The 13,245-nt window shown below is 41.3% G+C and overlaps 1 protein-coding gene across 1 annotated transcript in view; it reads right to left on the bottom strand.

The window, feature by feature from the left end:
* ACSL4 (acyl-CoA synthetase long chain family member 4) overlaps nucleotides 1–13,245 on the bottom strand; it is a 35,815-nt gene that overhangs the window by 22,279 nt on the left and 291 nt on the right. The gene's annotated exons all lie outside the window — the stretch shown is intronic.

Genomic DNA, 13,245 nt, shown 5'->3' with positions numbered 1-13,245 from the left:
GTCAGATGTAGTGTTCCTGTTTCTGTAATAGTAATGAATGCGTGGTGGGGTGTTACTGCAGAAACACAAGTTACATTTGTACTTTCTAATACTATCTTGCTTCCGACAGAAAAATCATTATTGCTACTGCTATATAGATTAAATATTAGTGCTTGCTTTGTGGCCCCATGTTTGGTATGTTAGCTAACACCTGGGCAGCACGACCTGTAAGAACTTATATGTACTCCTGTGGTAATGCACTAGAAATATATCAAGTAAAGCAGCATTTCCCAATACAAAATACAGTAGGAATATGAATCTATTTCTATGTAAGAACAGAAGTTAGGAGAAAATGAATATTGAATCTTTTTTTTTTTTTTAAATGTGATTCAGCTGATACATTCACTTGACAAAAGCTTAGTAATGTGAACAGAGGCAAGCTGGTTGTTGACAGCTACTTCCTACATTTATACATTTCCTGAAATGGATCAGCATTGCTCTATAATAACCTTTTTGTGAATGGAGCAACTCAAACATTAAAATGCCAAAGTGCATGAACTCAAGTCCAGTCTGGCAGCCAAACTTGGAGCGTAAGGACAGATCATAATCCCACCTTCAGTGCTCTAGTGAAGGACTCCAGGGAAATTAACCTCCCATACTCCACTGAAACCCACGCACAACAACACACTACAACAGCTTCTCCTTTTCACTGTAGTTGCCCTGACAGATTATATTCTTCTTTCGAATGTCTCACCGACAGCAACTGTTGTGCAGTTTAAGACAGAGGTTCTACATATCATTCTGTATTACTTCAGGAAATCAGGCTGTAGTTTATTTGCAATTTGAAGAAACTCTCTCCACACAGATGTTCTGATACACAGATGACTGGGAGTGTACTTAAAACCTCATCTAAGAAAAGTGTTCCCACCCATGGCCTTTTGAGATGGAAGCCCCTGAGGTTTCAAGCAGGAACCATCTCTATTTTGCATTTTATTCTTGCTGTGCAACTAGTTGAGCTTCTAATGAAAATGGTCTGAGAGTCATTGAAAGCCAAGAGCCTTGGGAGCAAGCATGTTGTAATGTTTTGCACAGTATTTCTCAGTGAAAAATCACTGATGTCCTCTGTCTGTTTAAGGAATTGAATTTTACCATGGTCTTAATTTTAGCAAAGTCTATTGCTTGGTACATGGTGAACCCACTTCCTAGTCAGACATACCTAGATTCATATTTACATTTCCTTCATCTCTAGATCCACAGCTAGAATTCACAAAGAAAGATTTAGCTAAGACAGAGCTTCACACTGTAACTTTTCACTCCTTTTATTCTCAATGTTTTGTTACCGAGTTTGCTTTCTGCTACTTCCATGCTGTGCTTTGTGACAGGCAGATCATTAGGGTACATTTCTTTTAATAACGTTATTTGCAACTCAAGAATTTATTCTTATATATGGAAGATCTGGGGGTGTAGTCTGGAGACGAGCTGTACTTAGACAATAAATGGAACATACACCAGTTTAGTCAGAGAAGTTGTGGGCTTTACACGTCAGCAAGGAGTATAACATTGGTGGTGGCATTTTCTACCAAGTAAGGCAGTCTTACTGACTAACTGTATTGTAACAGTTGCTTGATGACCAAACACATTTCAATATATTTTAACCTATAAAGTAATATGCAGGTTCAAGTTTTTAGATTTAAGAGCTTTGAAACCACAGAACAACAAAACCAAAAATGCTCCAAACATGAGAGTTTTTACCAAGACAGGAGATCAAGGTAGAAACTATCACGATTCTTAGAGAAAGGAAGTGTAACAATAAAAATTAAAAAGGAAAAAAGATCCTGATAGTTTTAAACTGTGAGGGGTTTTGGTGTTATTGGTATTTTGCTTGATTTAATTAAAAACTTGGTCACACACACAGGCCGTCTTTTAAAAGGCATAACAACATCTTACAGACATCAGCATGCCTGTTCAACATGTACGATTTCAGAGGCAGGCAGCTTTGGATGTTCCAAAATACCCAAGTAGCTTTTGCGATTCATCAGAGGACATACTTACAGGACTGGCTCAAGCACCACGTGCTCAAAGCAGAGACAGAGCAGAGCAAGCCAGTCCTGCCAGGGAGGTGCGTGGCCATAGGATCACACCAATTACCTATCCTAGTACATTCTACCCCTCAGCATAACTTGTTAGCCTGGGACAGCCAAGTGCTAGCACAGCTCCATAGCTTCCTGAAAGACCTTGTTCAAGCCCTGCTGGCTCAGTAGATGTAAGAAAGGGTCTGAGTCGCTATTTGCAATAGACAACAAATCTAAAATTCAACTGGCTTGATGGCATGACTTGACGTTTAGGTAACTGGATCACTTTAAAAATGAATCAGATGGGGGTAACAACAGCAACTATTTGTACAGCCCTAAGCTAAAGGGACAGTAATGCAGTCTTAAGCTTTTTGAAGAAGCAAGGGGAGGAAACTGACACTACTGGCAATTCTTTCAGCTTATTTTTAGGAATGTTCTTCTTCTGAAAAAGTGAGAGAAAAATCCTTAATATGACACTGTGCATCACAAAAGCAATTTACTGCTAGCAAGAAAAAACAGAGTTTTATGTGCTAACAAATGCAGAAATACTCAGAAAGAAATACTCGGTTAGAATTTTTTCCATCAAATCAGTCTCTGCTCTGAGTTTATCAGTACTTGGACAAAGCTCAGTGTTTCAGGATTTTGGTTAGTTAAGTGCCTATTCCCCTGTTACCATCAGTCCGCTCACTAGCCCACAAAAAACAATTCAGTCTTTATCTTTAATGCAACTCAGTTCAATGTTTCTAGGTGAGCAGGCAGATAAATTCATGAAAATCTGAAAAAAAAATATTAAACAGTGAAAATTCTGGGCATCTCTGAGGTTATGGACATATCTAAACAGACCGTTTGAGCCAAGATTTTTTCTGGGTTGGTAATGCAAGCCTTGTCAGCTGTTTGTTGGCACTCTCATTTATACAATTGCAAAATAGTACCTGCTATTTGAAAACATGGAACAGACTGATCTTGTACTTTACATCACAGGACACCACTGAGAACTCATTATGATATCATTCTGAAGTGCTACATTTTCACCTAAGTTACACATACTGAGGGCCTTCTGATATTTGAAGTGTGGAACTTGCTGCCAAACACTGGGCCTGACAAAAAGCTTTAAAATTTACTTTTGACTGAAAGTATCGTGACATTATACTGCCTTTAATAGCTTCAGCATTAAAGTTTTGTAGTCCAGGATCCAAGTTTACATTTCATGAGCTTATTAAAGGTAAATCTGCATAATACTATCCATGTTACTGGAATATTTATCAGCTTTTTAGCTGAAAGTAAATTTATAAACTAGGAGATAATGTGTAACAAATCTATTAAACTGTTTTATCTGCCCTAGGAACAGTCTCATAGAAGAATTCACTCAGAGAAACAGCCAGAGCTCTTATCCACTCTGGGCTTTCAGAGAATAAAATCACCCCCTCCTTCCCAGCCACCCTTTATATCTGGGCACCGATCCCAGTTCAGAGATGTAGCAAAACAAATGTTAAAACAGTTAAGAGTGCTCCTAAAATATAAAGTAGCAGGGCACACACACAAGCTGTGTGAGATCTCATTTCCATGCATACATTCCAGAAGTTATGGTCCATGTTAAAGGAGGACTGAACTTCAAACAATAGGATATATTTTTTTTTATAGTGAACGTAGGCTATACCTGAGTAACCGCTATATTTTTACAGTGACAAGTGGGGGGAGACAGACTGAGATTGCTCACATTCTGATTGTCTTTTTTATTGCTTAGCGTGATCTGAAAATAATTTTGCATTTGTTTCTGTGTATCAGATAACCTTCTATCTACGTGGTCATAATTCAACAAAGCACCTTTGAGCATTCACATAACACGACCAGCTGCTTCCTGGAACAAGTTTTTAATCTCAATTTACGTTGGACTAAAATTCTCAGGCTGTTCAGTACGTTGGTTTTTTCCTGCTCAGTTTTATGAAACTATCACTTATTGTTATTTGAAGGCTTGTAAGAAAAATACAACTTAAAGACCAAACTTCAGTGAAATACTGAGAGGCTTACACAGCTTCTCTGTTACCAACTGGGAGAGCAAGGATAATGTTTAATCCACAGACTGAGTACTGACAACCCCAGGATGTCAAGTGATGCACTCACACGAGCTGGATGCTCTTTGTGGTGTTCTAAAGCATAATCTCACCCCTACCCATCCCAACTCCCACTGTCTCACCCTGCTGTTATTACAAACAGCAACCTTAGCCTCACCGTCCTCTTGTTCCCCACACAGATACATTTCATAACCAAAGTGCTTCTGACCAAGTTGTTTAAACACAGCGGAGCTCATAAAAATGCAAAACTATTTGCATGCTTATGGAATAAACAAAGAATCCATTTCCATCATGAAAATTAAACACATCTCTAGCTAACAATGGCACAGAAACACAGCTATCCTATATGCAAGTAGGGAACTACACTGTGCAAGCACACAGCAGGAATCAGTTGTACATGCAGCTGCCTTTATGTAAAGTAATGTACCAAACAACCACTGGGCTACGAGAGACAGACAAACTGCTCCCTCCTCATTTCCTGCTTCTGTCTGGTGGTGCCTGTGGTCTTTTGCACCAGACCGACTCTCTTGCTTCTTTTTCCTTTTTACTTCCCCCACATTGTTACTTCGCTTGGCTGCCACTTGACATTACCCCTAGCTGCAGATTTGACTTAGCTCTCTTTTAATGGAACGTTCAAAGCTGTGGAAAATACTGTAAAGCTACACTTGACCTACGTAATATTGTGATTCTTTGAGCGTGTTAAGCTTTCAGAATGTAAAAAGTCATGCTAAGAACAGAAAAGGGATCAGAGTATTTAAATATCGTAAAGCCATTTTTGATATATACACAGTTGAGGCAAATTACATAACTGGATTCACAAAAATATGACTTCAGCATAATGGAGATTCCAACAGAGAAGTGAAAACAGAGCAATGAATTGCTGGTTCTCTGACAGTCTTCATGTTTGGGTTCATGGCAGCCAGCTCAACCCAAGTCTACTGTGATCTCACTGGGGCTGTTCCCTCGGGCAGCACATTTAGCAGCAAGGCACTTGTGTGTGACTCTGAAGTCAGGTCAGTTACCTAAAGCAGCTCCTCATGCAGTCAGGCAGACGTGAGAACAAAGGAGGAAGCAGCAACCTCGGCTTAGTTCAGATGACACAGGATTACTTGCACCTTTGCATTGTAGCTTTGTAAGCAAGTTAAACAAGCATAGAACAGCTACTGCTGAAACAAACGGCTCTCACCCACTTTTTCTGTCCCCTTCTGTCTGCCCCTAATAGCAGGATGCAGGAGTGCCAGCTGCAGCCCTTGCAGGCTTACTGTGTTCATGGAAGTACTGTGTTTGAGAAAAAGCCATGCAGGTGCTGCAGTGTGATAACCAACCTACTTTAACCTTTACTATAAGAGCTACTCTTGTCTCCCTCCCCCGCCACTGTCAACACAAAAGCCACCAAAGAAACCCAGCAACAAAACCATCAATAACCATTTGCAAGCACAGAAATGTCTTACTAAAATTGATTACAGATTATTTTAATACACCACAAAAAAAAAATGTTAATATGTTCAATTTGTTATTTATTGAAGGTCAGTAGTTAGCAGTCTTCCTAATCCAACGTGGTTGTCTGGTACAGAATTAGCAGCTGACTACTGAATTGAGAATTTAAGCTACAAAAAGAATGCCCACATTCATAAGTTTGTGTGCTTTTGCTATGACCAACATTCAGTGTGCAGTGATATGCAGTTTCCAGCTCTTCCAACTTACCTAGCATATCTGAAGCAGTGACATTTCACAGGCTGCTCAACTCTTCTAGCTTCCTAGATAAAATGCTCGTTGCAAGTAGAATACACACTGAGTCATTTACAACTTACTTCAGGTGAACTGAAAATAACATTATCTTGAGAAGAATAAAATAAAAATAAACAGCATATGTAACTGCTGGGAGGAGACAAAGCGCCTGGCAGATGGCTTGGGCAGTATGAAGTGTTTTGGTGGATCTGAGCACCTACATCAAAATGCACTATTTTTTTTCCAGCAAGACACTTGCACCCTCTTATCAGCACATATCACAACCCCAGCTCCTCGTATCCCTACCAGCTCAACGGCACACTGACAGCAGCACTCACTTAGATGTGGAAAGACTCCCTCAGATACACGTACCGTCTGCCACACGTGTACAGAACCGTGAGCTGCAGCAGTGTTCAGAGTTAGACCTAATGTCTTGTACCTGCTCAAGTAGATCTCTAGCCTGACCTGACAAACAGTGAGCACTCTGTGTTTCACTGAGCTGAGAGTGCAGAGCATTAGGAGATGAATACTCCTTGTTTACAATCCACTGTTTCTCCATACACAGCTTTCTGAATCCATTTCCTGGTTCAAGCAGTACAAGTGCCTCCTAGCATGCAGAAACACAAGTAATACAATTCAGCAAATAGTAACTTATTCAGGATATCGAGTTAGACTTGTGGCCGGATAAGTAATGACCACAAAAACACAAAAAAATAAATGAACTTCTATTTTGGGAAAGTTCATATTTTAGCAAACACTGTCTTATACAAGGCTTGCTATTGACCCAAGTAAGCTGGATGTGAAATGAGCAAATTGCTCCGTTTTCAAAACCCCTGCACACCTTTAGCTTTCACTTTGAAAGATCAACAAGAGATTGATTTTAGTTTCAAGCTCATCACCTTATGCTGAACCAAGCAGCATAAGTCATATACTCCAACAGTAGCTAATGTAAGAAAACATCTAGGACAGGAATCAACAGGCATGCCTACTTGATGCTGTTGCCTGATACGGGTCTGAGCAGGCACACAATCCCCTGCAGAACAGAACACTGCCCACAGCAGGCTGCACATACACAGAGGGTTTGGGGCTCCACAGCAAGAAAAGGACAAGCTGGAATATAATCACAGGAAAAGCTATTGGATGTATCAATATTCTGTTTCTATCTGTAAAAATATTTGTGCTAATGAGGCGTAATGAGGGTAAGAAAAATGTGCTTGCCCAAGCAGACTTCTAGAGAAAACCAAATACAGGTGTCAGCGTTGCTCTTCCTGTGATACATAAAGATTTTCTGACAGCCACAAAAGAAGTGCCTTAGGGCACACGTGTGCTCTGCAGAAACCATTTATTTGTTTCCTACAGTTCCTCCTACATTCTTTTCCAAGAGACTGAATTGAGAAATAGAAAAGAAAGCAGCTTATTACAACAACCAGCACTGAACAAAGAAATTCTCTTTGTGAAATTGCATACCTAATTTCATACTTGCAGTGTATTCAGATCTTCTCTGTGCTAATGTTCTCCTACTTCCATGAGCAGAATCTGTGCAAACAAGGCCTTTAGGAAGGCTTAAGGGGCAGTCAGCAGGCAGGGCAGTCATTCAATTACTTGATGTGCTGCTCTCCATTTCTGACAGAGGAGCTGAGTAGAAGGTGTATAATGGGATACAGGCCTGCTGACAAGCACAGCTAAGAGCCTGTGAATGAAGCAGTGCCACAGGGGTATCACTGAGAAATCACTTGTTCCCCAGGATGCTCAGTTCCTTCTGTTAAGAATATAAATAATTAGCTCAACAGAAAATTAGCATTAAAGGAGTGATTAGCAGGATCTGTAGCTTCTTTGGCTCCTCTTCACACAGGCTGCTATACCTAAGATTATCTATCCCCAGCACTGGAAGTAGTTCAGAAGAATCATATTATACTTCATATCTTGTTATTTTAAGAATTCAAGTGCCTGCTTCAGATTTTGGCATGCCATTCATTCTCCATTAGGATCCTCAAGAACAGGAAGATATGCCTAGAGCTACTCCAGAGAGACCTGTACAACCAGCACGAGAACGGCGTGCCCTGCCACACACACAGTTCAGTATTAACAACTTCACTCAGCTGTCAGGTGTGAGGAGCATTTCATTGGTGAAAAACTGCTCTCATGAACACGACAGTGTTTCTGAGCAGCCTTCTGAGAGGGAACTCAAGAACTTCATAGTCTCCCTTGGAGAAATGCTGATCACTGGCCATTCATTTCTCCAGCTTACCTAGGTAAGGTGATCAACTTCCAACCAGCTTTCCAAAAGTGACTGGAAGGTCTTGAATTCTTCTTAAAAAGCAGAATGGATAATGGTAAATGGCCTATCATATTTACAATGCTAGTTATTATCAAGTACAAACTATTGCAGCTGCTAATGGAGTTTTATTCTGTCCCACAGGCTTTTGAAGATGGCAGCACCTGCAGGCACAGGCACAGCCCCCAGATACAGGACTGCTGCTGCACTAACCAGCCTCACTGCTCACACGTGGTGTGCTTACGGACTGCCAGGGAAGAACACAGAGGTAGGAATCCTATTTAAAGAGACTCCTACTACTCAAATTACTTTTCTAAAGCTGCACAACAAAGCACAGAAAAACAATTTTACAAACCAGACATCTAACTCCAGTAAGTGCAGTTGAAACTGAATGGTTAGACGCACAGAATAGCACTCAGTTAAGTTGCAGTTCAGAATACATCTTATATCCTGTAACGTGTACAACAGTGGTTTAAAAAGAGAAAAGAAAAACGTTGTTTCATGCTATGAGAGTCTAGTGTTGTTTCTCCTAGAATCAAAGACATGTATTAAGGAGAGTGACCTAAATTTAGAATGCTGAACAGTTAGGTAAGGCACCTGGCTAAGTGGAACAAGGACAGTGAATGCTGTATTAATACTGTTTTCTCTTGAAAATGGGTTGCACAGTATCAGAAAGTATCTTGTAATAATAAATCATGCCTGTGGTACATGTCTAAGAAGAAATTCTGTAAAATATAACCATTAGCTGGACATTAACAACTTATTTTTTAATGTGTCGTCCATGCTCCTTCTGGAAGCAAAACACAATGCCTAAGTCTGAAAATGTATTCAGATTCATAACAAATAGCTGCTAGTGACATGTTGAAGAAATCAGCTGAACACAGGCATTTTTGTGAAGTGTATTATTCACTTGCTACCTTATTTTCTATAATAAGTAGTGCTAAAAAAGGACATCACAATGATTACAATATTAACTTGGAAGTCTTTCCTTCGTAAAGGTGTTAAGAGCACAAGTATCAGAATGTAATGTGATATTTTAAGCTTGCCCTTGTCATTTCAACTTGTTTCTAATTTCACAGGTTAGGTTATTTTTCCATTGATATATGCATTAATAATTTAACTGCTGTACTACATCTATGCTATAAAGCATTTCTGATCAGCGGTGAATGGAAATAAGGGTATTTTCCTCAAACACTGACAAAATCAATGAGCAAAATCCATGAGACAAACTAGAGCATCACACACGGCACAACAGGTGCACACGCAGGTATTGTGCTCTGGTTTTTAACAGGCAAATGAATTTATAATAAGAAGTAAAGAAATGTAAACCTACTGCCTAACAGACAGATTACAAGTGTGCTTTTAGAAAGAGATGCTCAAGTGATGAAACAGTAACATAGTGAAGGGTACCAATAATCACACTTCTTTCAATATAGTGAAAGACATGGTAGTTCACTAGATTCCCCCCTCATGGTAGTATTTAGGTGTTAAGAGTCTCACAGATGAAGGGTTTGGGCTTGGACACTCTGAAGTCTAATCATTGGTGGATCACTGTACCACCACCTTGGAGATAAAAAAAATACACCCTTGGAAGCCCAGTGATCTCCCAGCTGCACAGTATCCAATGATTTGATATTAATTGCACCAAGATCTATCATCAGGACTAAGATTCCTTGCAAAACACTTCACTGGGGCGAAAAGTACTTCTTGATTTCAATATAAAGTCCAAGTCCTCAGCACTATCTGAAGCAAAGAGGGAAGCAGTTTCTTACGTCCTTCACCTTACAGAGCTATTAATTGACAAGCAAAGCAAATGTAACTCACGTTAACTTGGTGATGCCACAGCATCGCTAGCTCCACCCTCACTCCCATCATAAGCACCTCACATACACAAACTTAAAAAATAGTCCACTAAATAAATCAGCATTCAGGCAACATGTTGGCTACCTGAAAGCATTTCTCCCCTTAACTCCATGCCCACAACCACATTTCTTTACACAGCTCCTCTATTTCCAAAGAACGACTATGCAATCCAGCTTCCATGCTTAAAAATGGCTCATTGTACCTCAGAGGTTTCTACCATCATTAGTGTCACCTTAACACGTAAAATAACACCCTTGCAAACTGTACCAGCGCACTTCTCTCACGCATTCCTCACCAAATTTAACCTTTGCAGAAGTTCAGGTTCAAGCCAGCACCAACTTCAGTCTTGGCTCCAGAGCTGCTAAATGCTATGGCAGCAAATGTCCAAAGCAGCACAGCAGCCTGCAGAGTGGAAGGGTTTCCTATATAGAGCAATAACAACAGCACAAGGAATTGCCACCCCCACCCATTCCTAACCTCTTCACCACACCTATGGTCAGCTAAATCATGTTATGCTCATCTGGTGTATGATTAAAGCCATATCTTGCAATCAATATTGCAATGAAGTATTAGGTAGAAACTGATAGCTCTAAGAAGAAGGGAAAGAACATCTGCTGTAGCTTATTTAGGTGCTGTCCATTACTTTTGTTGATCTTGGCTGAGCAGATCAGTGCAGATCACATTAAGTATCTATTGTGAAAAAGAAAACTGAAACTACATCTCCCAAGCAATCCTGGCAACCAGTCAGCCTTCCTCTTTACAATGCGAGCCTTATTCTGTAAGTGTCTTTCAGTCTGGCTTCACATAAAACCTGTGAAAGCTCCTCGCAGCTCCAGCGTGGCCTGGCTGTCTGAGAGCCACCTAGGAGAGTCAGCAACCTATGAGAAAGGGCCCCAGCTCCCCAGGCTTCATGCAGACCGCACGGCTCTGAGGAAGCAAAAGGGAGAAACCTGTCACACCACTTCGTGTGTCGGTTTCAGTGTGACACAAGTTAGCCTGTGAGCAAGTGGCCACAGAAGTAATTAGTGCTGTGCTCAGCTTTCATTTTTACATGCCTGCCTGCAGAGTTCAACATTTTGAGGAAACATGCAGCTATTGCTGCCAGTGAATTATGGACAACCCTAGCTTCCTTTTCCTCCTCAAATGGAAAAACAAGGAAAAACAATAACAAAGCATTAATAATTCCTGCCTGCAGTAAAGAACATTCTACCAAAAAAGGAGACATCCGCAGATGTCCCTGTTCAGGGGAATTGGACCAGATAACCTTTAGAGGTCTCTTGCAATTCAAATGATGCTATGAAACACTCCCTTTTAAATTTCCCCTTAGGACCTGCCCATTTCCCTGGGACCTTCCAGAAGGAAAGGTGATAGAGTGGCTCTGTTGCAGGGAGAGGAGGTGCAAGGTGACTGAAACAAAGACAGCCTCAGTTGTCATTCCCTAGCTGCTGTAGGATACAGGGAAATTCAATGGTGTGTCTTCCTTTAAAAGGGTGTTCTCTGGGCATCGTACCATCTAAGTAACAACCCAATACATGAACAGATGGAAGAAAATTTAGGGAGACAAAAACTTCCTTTTCTCCTGAAGACATCCATGTCCTGAAGTACAGTGACCACACGCTTATTGCATATTTCCCTTAATAATTAACTCCAACTCTTTCTAGCTTAAGTAATTTCTTATTAAAAACATTTTTCAGACCAACAAGCACTCAGTTACTATTCAAGCTGAGTACAGTTTGGTCACAATAACTACCTTTGTATTAATCATTAACTTCAATAGATTGCGTATATTTATTTGGCTTATACTACTGTTTAAATATTTCACCTGCATATCAGCTTCATTTAAAGTAGTGCAGCGGGGTGCATCTGTTTTACCAGGTGTGCATCCTGACATCACTCGGAACATATTTGTATCTAATGATTGGCCTCAGTTCCAGAGTTACACAAAAGGGCTGAAGCATAACCCTCTTGTTAGAAAGGGGGAGCACTGGTAATTTATTACACTGAGAACTGATCAGTGTTGGGTTGCTCAGACACTGAGCAACGCTGTCATTTGCTCACACAGTGCTCCCTGTGTGCAGCATTACTGATAACGGAAGGGAAGGTTCCATGAGATGCCAACCCATCAGTGCCCAGCCATGTGAACCTCACCACAGCATTCACCCCAGGGTTGGGAGCAGGAAACCAGCCTCATCCATTTTAAATGTAAGTAATGGCATAGTTGAAGACCACAGTGAAGGGAAACTGTCAAATACAAAGAAGTGAGAAGGATGTTAAAAATGCAGTTACTAGAATAACTTTGTTGTGGGAATAATTAAAGCTTTTGTAGCATTGTATTAAAGGCAAACTTCAGATGAAGAACCAGAAAGAAAAGGAAAGTATTTTTTCAAAACTAGGGAACTCTTAATGATGGTTTTTGTTTGTGAGGAAATATCGGCTTGGGGATCTGCTTGTTTAGAAATTAAGATTTTTCACACGTAGCAGAGAAAAATAATCACAATTACTGCAGTTAGTGAGAGATAGCAAATCCTAACATCTCAAGTACAGAACCCAAAATGTCATAGAATCATGTGTTTCTTATTGCTCTTTGCAGCTTTGTGTGTCAACTTCTGCACTGGGAATTGGCAAGGCTAAAGATACAAATTTCCCTTTAATATTAATTGACTTGCATTTTTTTTTTACAGTCCAAAGGGAAAAAGAAAACAAAGTGACAACAAGATAATATCTTTAGCCTGATGATCACCGCTCACAGCCATCAGGCTCCTCACACAATTCCTAACGCACACCAGGCTCCTGCACACCCTCATCCTATAGAGCAAACCCTACAGGCAGGGCTCAGCGGTGAGAGCACAGAACGCCTCGGCTGCCTCATCGCCATCCTTTAGCAGAAGCTCCCATGCCATCAAACAGAACACGCGCTACTCGCAGCCACGAATCACAGATAGCCCGGGCCGCTGCGCGTGCTACATCAGCATCAGACCACATCCCGAGCCGGCCCCTTTTCTGCATCGACAAGGGGGGGCGAGGGAGGAGATAACGCTGCCGGCGGCCTCGGGCAGGCCCGCAGCCCCGGTACGTCCAGCAGAGCCCCGCGTGGAAGGCAGGGACACTGCGCTGCGAAGGGCCGCCGCCCGCGCTTCCATCCGAGCTGCCGCCCTGACCCCGCGTGACCCCGCGTAACTCCCGCTTCCCCTCAGCTGACCCGCCCAGCCGGGCAGGGCTGCGGTCCCACCCCGCCCCGATCCCCGCGCTCCGTACC

Source organism: Meleagris gallopavo, chromosome 9, assembly GCF_000146605.3.
Source record: "Meleagris gallopavo isolate NT-WF06-2002-E0010 breed Aviagen turkey brand Nicholas breeding stock chromosome 9, Turkey_5.1, whole genome shotgun sequence".
Classification (NCBI taxonomy): domain Eukaryota; kingdom Metazoa; phylum Chordata; class Aves; order Galliformes; family Phasianidae; genus Meleagris; species Meleagris gallopavo.
The sequence above is the reverse complement of the archived record's forward strand: the minus strand, read 5'-3'. Positions and strand labels throughout refer to the sequence as shown.